Below are 16,481 nucleotides of genomic sequence, written 5' to 3' on the forward strand. Positions count from 1 at the left end.
ACTATACAATATTCTTAACGTATTATACATTCTATTTTGCATATAGTTACCGTAGTGTAATATGTAATTAGAAAATTAATTAGTCAGTTGATGAAATATACTACATTTTTATATTACCGTGTCACTTTCTGAATAAAGTTTAATACTTCCTGTCCTTGCATTTAAAATTTAGTATTTTATTTGTTCCTCATGCTCCTGAATGTCTACTTACTCTAAAAATATTCGTTGAGTTTACTTTGTCCCAACATCACATCATCACTTTTTCGTGAAGAAATGACTCAGTAGGTCAAAGTAGCCCCGAATGTGGGTAACAATTTCCCACTTTTTTATGGTGCCACAGCAACATAAGTGATGTATTTTGTTTTGCATCTTTTTTAATTGGTGGTACAATTCGTTTACAATGTTACAGGCGTATTTGAGATTTTCTCTATGACACTATTCTTTCTTTCTTGCCACTAAAAAACCACACACAAAAAATGGACCGAAGTAATCCTGGTTTACGGCATACATAAAAAAGCACGTGGAAGTAGGACTGCGAAATTTCTAATTTTCATCGACCCAAAGAGAAACTGCGAGAAACGTTTGTCCTCGACGAGACAGTAAGTGACTTTTGACAAGAGACGCGGCGGGTGATAAGGCAGCCCGATAATTCCAGGAACGCCAAGCAATTACCTTAGTTTGCAGAACTAACCAGCGGCAGTCCGAAATGAGGACAGTCGGGGAAACATTTCTCACGGAACATATTTTAGTTCCAGTGATTCTAAACGAACGTACAACTTACTTCAGCTATAGATGAGACACCATAAATGGATGACCCATCGATCCGCGCAGAAGCAGATGGCCGTGCTTTGTTTACCGCAACTTATACCTGAAATATGTCCACGAGGAGGAGAGTGGTGTATTGATAACCGTTGTGTGCTCATGAAATCTTCAGAATGATTACAATTATATCAGTTTTCATATTAATAAAGAGCGCTGAGTGGACTGTTAAGTAACATTTCATTCGTTTTGAGCTGACTTTCTGTACTAAACCTTGTCCCAGCATGGTCACTAACTTTTGTAGTTGAAAAAAACCTGTAAATTTAATACTGGACTCATATACATTTTCTCGTGTCCTTGTTCACGTTGTAAAATCTCTCTATTCTGTTTTTAACTATGTATTTTGTACGTTTCTGCCATAAAAAAATAATTAGCCCTCGAAATTTTGATTTGTTTCTGTGAACGCCTTAAGTTTCGCCATATCTCTTATACAACATGCTCCACCACATGTGTTGTATCATATTTAACCATAACTTATTTTAATAAGTACGTCCCAGAACATAAAAAAACATAATTTACCTTGAAAATGTACCATTCTCTTCCTACAATATCTCAATGAAAATTATATCCTAAAGTATAGAGCAGTAATAAAGAAACAAGGTGTTGCCTGTTAAAATTATAGCTTCGGGGACTATGCTGAACTCAGTGGAAAATACGTCAGCTTGACGTAAAGATTTGAAGTAGAAAATCAAGAGAAAACGAGTAAATATTCTGAAACTGACAAATAAAACTGAACAGTTTATCGGTTTGGGAGACCGAAAACATTCTGATCTTGGGATTAAGTGAAACGAAGAGGAACAGAATCGAAATAATAAAACAGAGTGGATTACAGACTATGTTGTCCAAAAAATGTAGTAAAGCTGAAGAATGGAGCGAAATATGTCTTTCATAAAAATATGGTTTCTTTTATACAGGTTCAATTTGTTAGTGAAAGCATAATCACGTCGTTCACAGACCGTGAGCTAAATTCACACCCCACTAGACGGAGCTATAAAAATTGGGAGAAGAAATAGACAGTGCAAATATTTCAGTGGGTGATTTTAGTGTACAGGCTTGTTCACAATGAACATGACATGAACTCACACTGATTCCTCTGGTATGGAAATAAGAGAAAGAAACAACGCAGAGTGAGATCGTTAACTAAATTTGTATAGAAAAATAACACTTGGGTCAAGTAAGTGGATACTCAGAAAATCACAGAATACAATTGCAATAATAAAACAGCGAATGGAAAAATCATTATGTTAGTTCCACATCTTGTTGAGAAGATAACTTCCAGAAGTGATAAAAAGCATCTCAATACGTGAAGAGCAGGGTACCGAAAATTTCTAGAGTAGACTCAACACGTATAGTATGTGGACGACAGAAACGAAGACGGAAACCTAAAGAGACCATCTAATGGAAAGAGAACGTTGGAAAAGCTGTCTGGGATAGGCAATGTACCAAAACAGTCTTTCATCAATTAAGAACTCAAGGAATCAAAGTGAAATGCAGGAGAATTGAGTGTCTGTAAGAAATCAATTATTAAGTACTTGTATTCAACCGCAAAGCAGAGTTGAAACGAAGGGCTTGCAAGTCGAGTAACACAAGACAAGATTTTAAAAAGCTGTACAGCGTAACTGAGAACAGAAGAACGGATAAAGCGTCTCCAAAAAACAGAACTTCCGTGATGAGCTGACTCGAGACGAGGAGCTAATACTACAAGGATTTAAAATCAAATTCGACATGATGCTGAACTGCAAACAGATTGATGAATTGCACGTTGATGATTCTGAGAGTATAAATGCAGGTACTTCGATCTAGTTGGAAGTGGAGGCAGCAGTAAGTAAACTCAAAAAAACAAGGTAGCTAGGCCAGCTAAATCCAGTATTCACTCGATCAAAGAACTATAAGAGATTGGTCAGCAATGGCTTTACTAACTGCTCGACAGTGTATGAGACGATACTTTTCACATAGTGATTGAATGCAGGGAATCATTATAATGCTATTTAAAAAGGTTATGGGAAGAAGTACACATACTAAAGAAAGGAACTTGGCTGCCTCGTGACCTGGAAATCTGGCAATTAGTCCTTAACGGCAGAAAGGGAAACCTGTTAAGCCAATATTCAAGGAGGAACTGCATGGCCTTAAGCTACTTAAGTCAACTATTAACCCGGTTTTTGCAACAAGGACGCTTTTTACGAAGTACTACGAGAAAACATATTCATTCTGTCTCTCTGAAAGTCTATAACGCATACTATCATCTCTTAGGCATATATGGAAATGCTTTATACTTGATAAAGGATCTGAGTACAATACAGCAAAAGTTCGAAGGTTGTATGTATCTCCAACAAGGAGATTTTCAAACTCCAGACCAATGCACGGACCATTAACTACGTCCGTTTTATTGAATCCATCTTATGTAATCGCCTATTCCTTGTCACTGTTAACAATACCCAATTCCCGTACCTTCCATTCCACAGCAGGCGTGCATCGAGGCTCCATCTTCTCTCCTCCCCAATATCTCCCTTACACTGCCGACATTCCCTAACCACCTCTGTTAGTCTACCTCCTACGCTATACTAATGACTCAGTTTACCTCACCCTCTATCCAACACTGCAGAAATCAAAACGATCTCTCCAACTCTTCTTCAATTAGTTTTCCTCATGGTGCAGACAGTGGCTCCTCAAGTTCATTCCTTCCGAAACACAGACAAGAAATATAAGACAAACCATCCTCAGCTTTGACCTCCATGATTTTAGCCTCGTCAGTTACAGCTATCATATCCAGCTAACCATTACACTAAAATTTTTTGGACTAACCTTCGACCGCAACTAGGATGGGCCCTTCATGGATCAAAACTACCAACAGCCCACAAATGGGCAGATTGTACCCCTCCACTACACTCTGCACCTACAAAACCTTAATTCGACCCATCCTCTCCCATGCATACGATGTATGGATGTCCGCCCCTACAAAGTTTCATCAGTCTTTCGAAGGCCTTGAACGTCAAGCACTCTGACTTAACTTTGTGTGGCTGTTTACCCTCCCCCATACCGATCATCTACCACCTCACCAAAAGCCAACACTTCTTCATCCATTTTGATTACCTCCGCATTTCTACGCCAAGACTAAACGAGACCCCAATAACCCCATTATTTCCCCTCTGATCACCAAACCTGTTATGTTGCCGTACCTTTAAAAAGACATCTCACCATTTCTACCCCTACACACACTCCATATCCTGTCCCAACGCGACTTAACCGATTTCCTCTCCCAGACAATGAAATCCGATCCGATCCATTCAACCAACCATAACTCTTCCCCACCTGTCTCACTGCACATCAGGGTCTCCCACCCATCCTGCTTCTTCCTTTTCTATCTGTCCCTATCCCTCTGCCTCCTGATACCACGGCCCCACCTCCTCCCCCCCCCCCCTCCCCGGTCAAATTGCTCTTGTCTTCCCGGTCGTCGTCCCACTACTACCCAAACACACACTTTCATTTCTACTGATAATATCCAACGGCCTATACAGGGAGTCCCAGGAGGAATGGGCAATTTTCAGGGATATGACAGAAACGATTATTAAAGCAAAAAAGCCGAGTAAACATGGGATCTAAAATGGATACTTAAAAGATATGAGCACTTGTTCAGTAGAACAGAACTATTTCACATTAGCGAAGATGAACAAGTGCCCACAGATCTTAACGTGCGGATTTTAGAGCCCATGTTTAGTTGAAATTTTGATTCGAATTCATGGGTGAAGAGCGGGATGCTGTACCGCCGGCAGCCTACCCCTCGCTCATATGGGGAGAAGAGTATAAAATAACAATTAAAAAAACAGAAAAAAACACACCAGCAGACCCAGAAGTCCCATGGCTAAAACGCTGGTTTCATAGTTATTTACAATATGACGCGGTAGCATATACTTAAATCTTTCATGTTTGCAGCGATGTTTGTTTTAATGAAAACGCCCTCTACCAGCACCACTCTGCTTCCGGAGCCGTCTTAGTTTCATTCATCTTTTCATATGCTTACTTTAGAAATCACGAGATGCTTTTGGATATTGTATTATTGGGTATTTATTTTTTCAGCTAAGTGCTTTTGTCTTATCAGTTATTCTTTAACACTTCGGTCTTAAAATACTGTGTAGAATTTTAGAGTTCTGTGATTCAGGTCGCGTAGCTGCCACTGTATTTTAGAAACAACAAAAGAGAGACGAGAGGTTCTGTATGAACGTTGAAAGAATCAGGAATGTAAAATATCATCATCATAGTCCTGATGTCAGCAGACAGTGTCTATATAATTTCTGTTGTGGGTACAGTGGTTGATGTTGAAAACTGAACAGTGTAGCAGTAGCTATTTACATTGATAAATAACTTCTTTGCAAGAATGTACAAACGAAAGGGTAGTCTATACTAAAGATAATCAGAGTGATGTTGCGATGTTGTTTACAGACTGACCTTGTGTTCAGGAGAATGGAAACTCTCATCCGCATTGGGCACTCGTGATTCAGTTTTTTCGTGGTTTACTTGAATTATCTCATGCAAATACCAATACTATAAAGCCACGGCCGACTGCTTGTCTGATTCTTGTCATACTAAAGTGCCTGTGTTCATGAAACATCTTTTTTAAACTGCATTGCCAGGAAAAAAATTAGTACTCCCTTTTAGATGTTTGCAGTTAACTCAAGATTTATTTTTGTAAACCGTGCCTGTGGAGTACAGGAAATGGTTACATTTACGTATGAATAGCACAAGCGGTTCTGAGGTACAAGGTATCGACCCACGGACAAACACCCATATTAGTACCTGATGTAGAGTCCACGAACCACAGCGCAGACGCTGACTCTGACATCCTGTCAATCGTGCAGGCGGCGAATATTGTCCTGGGATACGTTATTCCACGTCTGCTCGAGCTGTTCACATAGCTACGTAAGCGTTGTTGGTTGAAGAATCCCACGAATCACTTTGCGTCCCATCATATCCCACATGCGTTCGACTGGAGACAAGTCCGCAGATCGTGCTGCCCAGGGAAGTTGCTGCACGTCTTGCACAGCTCGTTGAGTTTATCGGGCAGTGTGTTGGAGCATTATCCTGTTGGAACACCTTTCTGTTGCAAGAACGGCAAAAGAACGGGCTGACTAGCGTACACTCCAGAAACACCAAAGGTGAACAAAAGTTTTATCTTATCGCAGTCGTGGCCATAAGGTTTGGGGTGGAGGCAGTATGTCTCGGATAAATGCACTCTAGGAGACAGCGCTCACGAGGTCTACGCCGCACGCGCAAACGACCGCCACTTGCATGCAGGTAGAACCTACTTTCATCGCTGAAGACCGAGGTGCACCATATCATCTTCCAAGTAATTCTCTGACGGCACTACTCGAGCTATGCGCATCGCTGCTGTTGTGTGAGTGGCAGGCGGGCTAGAGGTGTGCCGGCCGGTGTGGCCGTGCGGTTCTAGCCGCTACAGTCTGGAACCGAGCGACCGCTACGGTCGCAGGTTCGAATGCTGCTTCAGGCATGTCAGGCATGGATGTGTGTGATGTCCTTAGGTAAGTTAGGTTTAATTCTAAGTTCTAGGCGACTGATGACCTCAGAAGTTAAGTCGCATATGCTCAGAGCCATTTGCACTATTTGCTAGAGGCGTGCGTGTCCATAGTTCCACAGTTCCACAGTTCGAACACTTCGCGTTGGCACGTGTGTACTCACAAGCCCTCTTATCTGTGCTGTGGTATCTGTACCGTCTGCCACTGCTGTCCTTACGATACAATGATCATGGTGGGCGTCTGTTCTGCGTGAACGTCCAGAATTTCGTCTACGGGTTTGAGACCGCTGATACCTGCATCGCCGCACAACAGAGGCAGCACGTCCAACTTGTGTGGCAATTCGTCGAAAAGACCATCCCGCCACTCGGAAGGCTACAGTTCGACTCCTTTCAAACTAATTCATTTGGCTGCAGGAAGCGCGCGCGGTACGGGTGCGTCTCTGTGATATGGTTGCTCCCCTCCACCTCCCTGCTTGCTTTACATGTTTGCATCACACTGAGCCTTTGGGCTGTGAGCATTCCCTATTAAAGGGCAGATACATATGGCGCACTAGTAGGTATGCAACTACGCTACCTTTTGGCGGACAACGCTGAAAACATTACCAGTGCATCCACTATCCTCCAGACGGCATATGCCGTCATCGAATCGAAATCGACGTCGTCTTTCCAGGAGTACTAATTTTGCTCCGGCAGAGTGTAATAAACAAACATCTTTATAAAAATGATCCACGGAACTCGGCCATAGCCGGTCCAAAGCCCGTTTCTACATCTACATCTATACTCCGCAAGTCACCTGACGGTGTGTGGCGGAGGGTACCTTGAGTACCACTATCGGTTCTCCCTTCTATTCCAGTCTCGTATTGTTCATGGAAAGAAAGATTGTTGGTATGCCTCTTTGTGGGCTCTAATCTCTCTGATATTATCCTCATGGTCTCTTCGCGAGATATACGTAGGAGGGAGCAATATACTGCTTGACCCCTCGGTGAAAGTATGTTCTCGAAACTTCAACAAAAGCCCGCACCGAACTACTGAGCGTCTCTCCTGCAGAGTCTTCCACTGGAGTTTATCTATCATCTCCGTAACGCTTTCGCGATTACTACATGATCCTGTAACGAAGCGCGCTGCTCTCCGTTGGATCTTCTCTATCTCTCCTATCAACCCTATCTGGTAAGGATCCCACACTGGTGAGCAATATTCAAGCAGTGGGCGAACAAGTGTACTGAAACCTACTTCCTTTGTTTTCGAACTGCATTTCCTTAGGAATCTTCCTATGAATCTCAGTTTGGCATATGCTTTACCGAAGATTACTTTTATATGATCATTCCATTTTAAATCACTCCTAATGCCTACTACTAGATAATTTATGGAATTAACTGCTTCCAGTTGCTGACCTGCTATATTGTAGCTAAATGCGTCAATTCGTTGCAGATCCTCCTGCATTTCAGCACAATTTTCCATTGTTACAACCTCTCGATATACTACTGCATCATCCGTAAAAAGCCTCAGTGAACTTAATATATATTGTGAGTAGCAGCGGTCCTACGAGACTCCCCTGTGGCACACCTGAATTCACTCTTACTTCGGAAGACTTCTCTCCATTGAGAATGACATACTGCGTTCTGTTTTTTAGAAACTCTTTAATCCAATCACACAATTGGTCTGATAGTCCATATGCTCTTACTTTGTTCATTAAACGACTGTGGGGAACTGTATCGAACGCCTTGCGGAAGTCAAGAAAGACGGCATCTACCTGGGAACTCGTGTCTATGGGCCTCTGAGTCTCGTGAACGAATAGCGCGAGCTGGGTTTCACACGATCGTCTTTTTCTAAATTCATGCTGATTCCTACAGAGTAGATTTCTAGTCTCCAGAAAAGTCATTATACCCGAACATAATAGGTTAGCTCTATAGTTCTGCACGTCTCTTCTAGAGACCTACGGTACACCGCTGCAAGAAGGGGGGCAAGTTCCTTATCGTACTCTGTGTAAAATCGAACTGGTATCCCATCAGGTCCAGGCCGTTTAAGACAGGCGGAGCGTGAGGAGTAACAGCTGGTTCCGGGCGATTCTACTTCGTAAGCCCCGTTGTTAAGTCTACGACGAAGCCCTCAACGACGGCGAGCGTAGCAGAGAGGGGACTGATTCGGCGAAGCTGGGGGAAGGGGCAATCTTGTCTAGTCTAGGAAGGGGATTAAATCCAGAGGAGATGAGACTCCGAGGCTGTGAAGAAAGCGAATCATCTATAGCAAGTAATTCTCATGGAGAACAGTGGTTTTTCTCTGTATTGGAAAATGAACATAAACAGTTTCGACCGCAAGAAATCCTTATTTTTGTGGTTACCGGTTTAGGTCAGTTAGTGCCAGTCTCCAGACCTCATATTGAAATACGAACATATAATAGATTAAGAGGGATGGGTACAAATAGTAGAAATACATAAAATACCTCATATACAGGGTGTTACAAAAAGGTACGGCCAAACTTTCAGGAAACATTCCTCACACACAAATACAGGAAAGATGTTATGTGGACATGTGTCCGGAAACGCTTAATTTCCATGTTAGAGCTCATTTTAGTTTCGTCGGTAAGTACTGTACTTCCTCGATTCACCGCCAGTCGGCCCAATTGAAGGAAGGTAATGTTGACTTCGGTGCTACATCTGCATCTACATTTATACTCCGCAAGCCACCCAACGGTGTGTGGCGGAGGGCACTTTACGTGCCACTGTCATTACCTCCCTTTCCTGTTCCAGTCGCGTATGGTTCGCGGGAAGAACGACTGTCTGAAAGCCTCTGTGCGCGCTCTAATCTCTCTAATTTTACATTCGTGATCTCCTCGGGAGGTATAGGTAGGGGGAAGCAATATATTCGATACCTCATCCAGAAACGCACCCTCTCGAAACCTGGCGAGCAAGCTACACCGCGATGCAGAGCGCCTCTCTTGCAGAGTCTGCCACTTCAGTTTGTTAAACATCTCCGTAACGCTATCACGGTTACCAAATAACCCTGTGACGAAACGCGCCGCTCTTCTTTGGATCTTCTCTATCTCCTCCGTCAACCCGATCTGGTGCGGATCCCACACTGATGAGCAATACTCAAGTATAGGTCGAACGAGTGTTTTGTAAGCCACCTCCTTTGTTGATGGACTACATTTTCTAAGGACTCTCCCAATGAATCTCAACCTGGTACCCGCCTTACCAACAATTAATTTTATATGATCATTCCACTTCAAATCGTTCCGCACGCATACTCCCAGATATTTTACAGAAGTAACTGCTACCAGTGTTTGTTCCGCTATCATATAATCATACAATAAAGGATCCTTCTTTCTATGTATTCTCAATACATTACATTTGTCTTGTATTGACATGCGACTCATTGCTATACAGTACTAGCATCAAGCACATCAGTACGTAGCATCAACAGGTTAGTGTTCATCACGAACGTGGTCTTGAAGTCAGTGCAATGTTTACAAATGCGGAGTTGGCAGATGCCCATTTGATGTATGGATTAGCACGGTGCAATAGCCGTGGCGCGGTACGTTTGTGTCGAGACAGATTTCCAGAACGAAGGTGTCTCGACAGGAAGACGTTCGAAGCAATTGATCGGCGTCTTAGGGAGCACGGAACATTCCAGCCTATGTCTCGCGACTGGGGAAGACCTAGAACGACGAGGACACCTGCAACGGACGAGACAATTCTTCGTGCAGTTGACGATAACCCTAATGTCTGTTGCTGCTGTACAAGGTAACGTTGACCACGTCACTGTATGGAGAGTGCTTCGGGAGAACCAGTTGTTTCCGTACCATGTAAAGCGTGTGCAGGCACTATCAGCAGCTGATTGGCCTCCAAGGGTACACTTCTGCAAATGGTTCATCCAACAATGTGTCAATCCTCATTTCAGTGCAAATTCCAACGTGAGCAAACTGTAAATTTTCACAATCAGCATGTGTGGGCTGACGAAAATCCGCACTTGTGCAATCACGTCATCAACACAGATTTTCTGTGAACGTTTGGGCAGGCATTGTTGCTGATGTCTTGATTGGGCCCCATGTTCTTCCACCTACGCTCAATGGAGCGCGTTATCATGATTTCATACGGGATACTCTACGTGTGCTGCTAGAACATGCGGGACTGCTGCGGTCGCAGGTTCGAATCCTGCCTCGGGCATGGATGTGTGTGTGATGTCCTTAGGTTAGTTATGTTTAAGTAGTTCTAAGTTCTAGGGGACTGATGACCTAAGATGTTAAGCCCCATAGTGCTCAGAGCCATTTTTTGCTAGAACATGTGCCTTTACAAGTACGACACAACATGTGGTTCATGCACGATGGAGCTCCTGCACATTTCAGTCGAAGTGTTCGTACGCTTCTCACCAACAGATTCGGTGACCGATGGATTGGTAGAGGCGGACCAATTCCATGGCCTCCACGCTCTCCTGACCTCAACCCTCTTGACTTTCATTTATGGGGGCGTTTGAAAGCTCTTGTCTACGCAACCCCGGTACCAAATGTAGAGACTCTTCGTGCTCGTATTGTGGACGGCTGTGATACAATTCGCCATTCTCCAGGGCTCCATCAGCGCATCACGGATTCCATGCGATGGAGTGAGGATGCATGTATCATTGCTAACGGAGGACATTTTGAACATTTCCTGTAACAAAGTGTTTGAAGTCACGCTGGTACGTTATGTTGCTGTGTGTTTCCATTCCATGATTAATGTGATTTGAAGAGAAGTAATAAAATGAGCTCTAACATGGAAAGTAAGCGTTTCCGGACACATGTCTACATAACATATTTTCTTTCTTTCTGTGTGAGGAATGTTTCCTGAAAGTTTGGCCGTACTTTTTTGTAACACCCAGTATAACAAATAATAAAAGAAGATATTATATCACCACCGCTTACCAACACGGGTATAATCTCTTCTTTTATTATTTGTTATATAAGATGTATGTTATATGTTACTACTGTTTATACACATTCCTGTTAATGTATTCTAAGTTCATATTTCAATATGAGGTAAGAAGTTGGCCAGTAACTGACCGAAATAAAAATAAAGATTTCTTGTGGTCTAAACTGTTTATGTTGGTTTCAGAACCTAGAGCAAGGAAACCTCTATCAAAACCCTGATAGGTTAAGAGGCCTCAAGGTGGAAGCCACGCCACATTACTTTACTCTACACCTACATACATACTCCACAAGCCGACGTACGGTATCGACTGTGTCTACGCCTCCGTATGAGCCCTGATTCCTCGTGTCTTAGCTTCGTGGTGCTTACGTGAAGTTCATGTTGGCGGCTGTAGGATCGTTCTGCAGTCAGCTTCGTATGTCGGTTTTCTAAATTTTCTCTTATAAAGGCTGGAAAAATATACTGTAGACATCCACAGTTTTTCGTTAACTTGACTTTTTCTTCTTCAGGCATTTGACTAGATGACTGATAAATCACGGCAGTCAGACTTTTGTAATTTTTTATATTTGTGGTACGTGATGTCGGAAAGCAAACACCAAACAGTTTAATGTTTCTCTCAAAAATCTTCGAGAAAATGGACTTTGATGTTATCCAAGTATCTTTAATATCCTAAATACGGTATTTTTTTCGACCAGATGCGTGGCTCTGTTATAGCATGCTCGCCTACCATGTGGGTGGCCCGGATTTAATTCTTGGTTGTATAAGTTGTTAAACAAAGGCGCATGTTCTTTGAGATTGTCCGTAAAGCGTAATATACATAAGGATGAAATAAATTTAATTTGTAATTCTTTTGTAAATTCGGCCGGCCGCTGTGGCCGAGCAGTTCTAGGCGCTTCAGTCCGGAACTGCGCTGCTGCTACGGTCGCAGGTTCGACTCCTGCCTCGGGCATGGATGTATGTGATGTCCTTAGGTTACTTAGGTTTAAGTAGTTCTAAGTCTAGGGGACTGATGACCTCAGATGTTCAGTCCCATAGTGCTTAGGGCCATTGTTTTGTAAATTCGAACAATCCTTATAAACATTCATTTATAAAAGTTTGATAATTAAGAATTTATATATGCAATGAAAACTGGATATTTGTTTGCAATTAATTAGAAATAAGGAGATGTGTATTTTTCATAAAAATGCTACATGATAGTTAGCGTATATGTGATTAATTTTATATAAAATGGTGTAGGTATTCGAACAGAATGGAAGAAGAAATGAAAGAAATAATGATAAAAAAGAGACTCAAGCCAGTGATCCAACGTTTACCAACCTCGAGCGCTACACATTTTTTCCCTGTCTTTTTTCTATATTTTACCCTTCACAGAAATGCTTGTAGAATATGAACCTTTGTTTAAAGGTTTGCGTCTGTCAATAAGCGAAGCCGGGAACCATGCATAGCAGGTCGGGATATTTTACCACAGGGCCACACTGCCTGTCGAAAAATCGGCTACACTTTAGGGTATTAAAGACGCTCAGGAAACTTCAATGTCAATTTTCTCAATAATTCTTGAGATTTTCATCCAGTAGCCTTGGTTGATTGTTATTTAAGTATTGAACTTCACGTTTCGTCAGTATGAAAAAGGTAGTTGAGTACCCGGAATTGCCCAGATGTGTTTATTCCAGTGTTCTATTAGTCCACCTCCTCCTTCGCCCTTTCTCTGTCCATCTGTCCCTTCATTCCCTCTCCGTCCGTCTCACCCTACATCCCCTCTCTGTCCATCTCCCCCTCTTCCATCTCCCTGTTCATTTGCTCCTTACCCCTCTGTCCATCTCCTCCTTTCTCCCCATTGTCCATCTCCTCAACTCCATCTCCTCCTCCCCCTCTCTTTATCCACCTTCCTCGGCCTCTTCTCTTAGTCCATCTACTAATCCCCCTCTCTCTGTTCATCTCCTACCTCCTCCTCTCCCTGTTGCTGTTCTTCTATTTCCTTTCTCTGGCCATCTCGCCCTCTCCCATCTCTCTCTGTCTCCTTCCTCCTCTTCATCTACGTCTACATTTAGCATACACACTCAGCAAGTCACCCTAATGTTCCTTTCCTGTTCCGCTTGCAGACAGAGCGAGGGAAAAACGGTTGTCTATAGGCCCTAATTTCCCAATTTCCCGTTCCTTATATCTTCGTGGTACTTACGCGAAATGTATGTTGGCGGCAGTAGGATCCTTCTACAGCCAGCTCCAAATGCCGGTTCTCTAAATTTTCTAAATAATGTACTTCGAAAAGAACGTCGCCTCCCCTCCAGGGATTCCCGTTAGAGTTCCCGAAGTATCTCCAAGGGTTTGTTTTTCCTACTCATCCGCAATAACTTACATTTTTCTATATCTAAAGTTAGCTGCCATTCATCATACTGGCTAGAAATTTTGTCTAAGTCATCTTTTATCACTCTACTCGCCTTAAACATTTTCCCGTACACCACGGGGTCATCAGCAAACATCTGCAGATTGCTACCCACCTTGTCCTCCAAATCTTTACCTGTATAGAAAATAATAGCGGTCCTGTCACATTTCCCTGGGGCACTCTTGACGTTATCCTTGTCTCTGACGAACGCTGCCGTCGAGGACAGCACGCTAGGCTCTATTACTTAACATGTCTCCGAGCCACTCACTTATCTGGCAGCCTATTCCGTATGTTCGTTCCTTCGTTAACAGTCTGCAGTGGGGTACCGTGCCAAGTGCTTATCGGAAATCCATAAATATGGAATCTGCTTGTTGTCCTTCATCCACAGTTCGCAACACATCCCTTCTTCTGTCAATTTCTTTCTCCCCTCACACTTTTCATCTCCTGTCCCTCTGCCTCTCTCTTTCTTCCCCTGTCTTTATCACCTCTTTATTCTCTGTCCATCTCCCTCTCTCCCCTGTCTGTTTGCAACACCTCCTTCTCCCTCGCTGTCTGTCCATCCCGTCCTCGCCCTTTCTCTCTTCACGTTATCGCTTTCAACTCAACTGGAGACTGGTAGTTCTTACCACCATAGTATTTCTTTCCAGATCGTAACCAGTATGTGTACCGAATTTGGTTGAAATCGTTCCAGGGCTTTAGAATGAGTTTCCCGTCTGTGGCTTTGCCTACGTAAGCACATGTCAAATTATCACATACGTTTAACATATTTCACACATATTTTTATCGATATTTCACATCTCTAGTGAATTTAATTATACAATTTTATTTTCCCACAACTCATTGTTTATGATGTCGTATGTCCTCAAAAAATGGCTCGAAGCACTATGGGACAACATCTGAGGTCATCAGTCCCCTAGACTTAGAACTACTTAAACGTAACTAACCTAAGGACATCACACAAATCAATGCCCGAGGCAGGATTCAAACCTGCGACTGTAGCAGCAGCGCGGTTCCGGACTGAAGAGCACCTAGAACCGTTTGGGCACAGCGGCCAGCGTATCTTCTCGAACATGTGCTGTACAGTGATATAATTTTGCAGGTACGTCCAGTAGTATGTGTGACTACAGTCTGCAGAATGTGTTGTGAATAGAGTCAGTAGTAATAAAGTAGAACGTGGGGCATGATGCCGCAGTTCTTCTTGCTTCTCAGTGTTTACGTCGCCATATCTCCTGAACTATATGTCGTACAACGATTTATTTTTTCACGTGTGTTTGCGAAATGTGTTGTGAATAGAATTAGTAGTAAAGAAATAAGAAATTAAAATGTCATACATGATGCCGCGGTTTTTAATCCATTTCAGTATTTAACGTGGTATCTCCTGAACCATAAGTCATATTACGAAATAGTTTTGTAGATACATTCATCTACGTATATTGACACCGTAAGCGAAATGTGTCGCGAATAGTGTTAGTAGTAAAGAAGACATAAATTCAAACGTCATGCTTCAGTTTGACTGCACGAACAGCTAAAACGTATTAAGCGATAAATGTTTTTTCTCTCGTCATTTTACGGAGGCTGTCAGCGAGAAAAAGTTTCGTAAGGGTTTGAAATTATGTTTATAGTTTATTGCAAGTTACTAGGCGCTCTTATTCACAAATACTGGCTGGCTAAAGTATGTATATTCGTGCAACATAGGTTACACTGCTTTCTCACCCCAAACCCAACCTCTACCCCTTTGACAGGTAGACGGTTCTTAGCCTCACAGTGATTCTTTGCAGACAGTACGTGATATGTGTAGTGAGTCTGAAATCAGTCCAGTGGTTTAGGAGGAGATGTGGAACATATAGGGTAGTCGGTAACAACCTGAAAATCTTGTAAGGGTGCTGCAGGATAGGTTGCGCTGAGAAATAACTGTTAAGAGGAAATTTCGATACACTGGCCCGTTTCAGAATTAATTAACATTGACGTTAGCCAGTCAAACCGTTGCGCGAGCAAATTCAAGAAGCCTGCCAGAGACGGTGTTGCCAAATGTGTTCCACGTCTCGTTTCCTAAAACCGAGCAAGAGAGCGGTGCAAACACTGGAAGTGAGGATTGAATCCGAGCCAAAGGCCTTCTCGTGCACTGTCTTCTGCGCAATGAGAATAACTGACAGTAACTTGTATCTGGCGGGCCGCCTGAACTTGCTCGTGAAACAGCGCGGTAGTTAACTCAAACGCTGCTTAACTCGGATATGGCGCAGTGTATCGATTTTTTTCTTAACAATAAATCTCAGCACATTCTTCCCTGCAACACTCCCAAAAGCTTTTCAGACTCTATCTGACCAACCTGTATGTGCACATCTATTTTTATAATATACACTGAAGTGCCAAAGAAACTTGTATAGACATGCGTTTCCAAATACAGAGATATGTAAACAGGCAGAGTACAGCGTTGCAGTTGGCCATATAAGACAATAAGTGTCTGGCGCAGTTCTTAGATCGGTCACTGCTGCTACAATGGCAGGTTATCAAGGTTTAAATGACTAAATAAATCTCGAGTGAACAAAAAAAAAAAAAAAAGTGTGAAATCTTATGGGACTTAACTGCTAAGATCATCAGTCCCTAAGCTTACACACTACTTAACCTAAATTATCCTAAGGACAAACACACACACCCATGCCCAAGGGAGGACTCGAACCTCCGCCGGGATCAGCCGCACAGTCCATGACTGCAGCGCCTGAGACCGCTCGGCTAATCCCGCGCGGCTCGGGTGAACAGCCTGACATGAGTGTGCATAGGACACAATATTTCGGCAATCGATCACGTTGCCATCATCAGGTGTGCTGACGTACTGACAGGCGGTGGGCCGGCGCCAGGT

The 16,481-nt window shown here is 42.9% G+C and overlaps 1 protein-coding gene across 1 annotated transcript in view; it reads right to left on the bottom strand.

The window, feature by feature from the left end:
- LOC126187695 (coagulation factor XI-like) overlaps positions 1–16,481 on the bottom strand; it is a 162,082-nt gene that overhangs the window by 90,269 nt on the left and 55,332 nt on the right. The window lies entirely within an intron of this gene.

This window comes from Schistocerca cancellata, chromosome 5, assembly GCF_023864275.1.
Source record: "Schistocerca cancellata isolate TAMUIC-IGC-003103 chromosome 5, iqSchCanc2.1, whole genome shotgun sequence".
In the NCBI taxonomy this organism is placed as follows: domain Eukaryota; kingdom Metazoa; phylum Arthropoda; class Insecta; order Orthoptera; family Acrididae; genus Schistocerca; species Schistocerca cancellata.